Here is a 700-nt window from a genome sequence, read left to right on the forward strand (position 1 = left end):
GGATCTATCCATATGAGAAAGACAATAGAAGAAGCTCAAGAGCTCATTGATACAGTTGCCAGGAATCAGCATCTGTATCTAAGCAGCAACCCTTCAATGAATGAAGAGGTTAAAACAGTAACTGCTGAATTCAGTACTGTAAAACAAGCTGCTGAATTCAATCAGCAATTAGATTTTCTGACAAAGCAGCTAGCTGAATTCAAAGACAGGTTACAGGAGACAAGGATAGCTAATATACATATGGACGAACAGTTTAAGCAAACAAAGCAGCAGCTATCAAAGCAAATAGCAGAAGAATGCCAAGCAGTTCAATTAAGAAGTGGGAAAACATTAAATACCCCACCTCAAGGCATCAAAAATTCAAGAAATGAGCGACCCACCAAAGATTCCCCTGAGGACAGTAAGAGCCCAAGGAAAAATAATTCTGGCACTAAAACGCCAGAAAATGGGTGGAAGGCTGGCGCTGAACGCCCAGACCATGCCCAAAACTGGCGTTCAGCGCCAGAAACAAGGCAGGATTGGCGTTCAACGCCAGAAATGGGCAAGAATCTGGCATTGAACGCCTAAATGGGGCAGAATCCAGCGTTGAACGCCCAACAGGGGCATATTTCTGGCGTTCAGGCGCCAAGAACAGACAGTGAGCTGGCGTCTAACATCACTCCAGCTTCTGACTCTGGCACTCAATTGCCAGTGAGGGATC

The sequence above is a fragment of the Arachis ipaensis genome, chromosome B03 (assembly GCF_000816755.2).
Source record: "Arachis ipaensis cultivar K30076 chromosome B03, Araip1.1, whole genome shotgun sequence".
In the NCBI taxonomy this organism is placed as follows: Eukaryota; Viridiplantae; Streptophyta; class Magnoliopsida; order Fabales; family Fabaceae; genus Arachis; species Arachis ipaensis.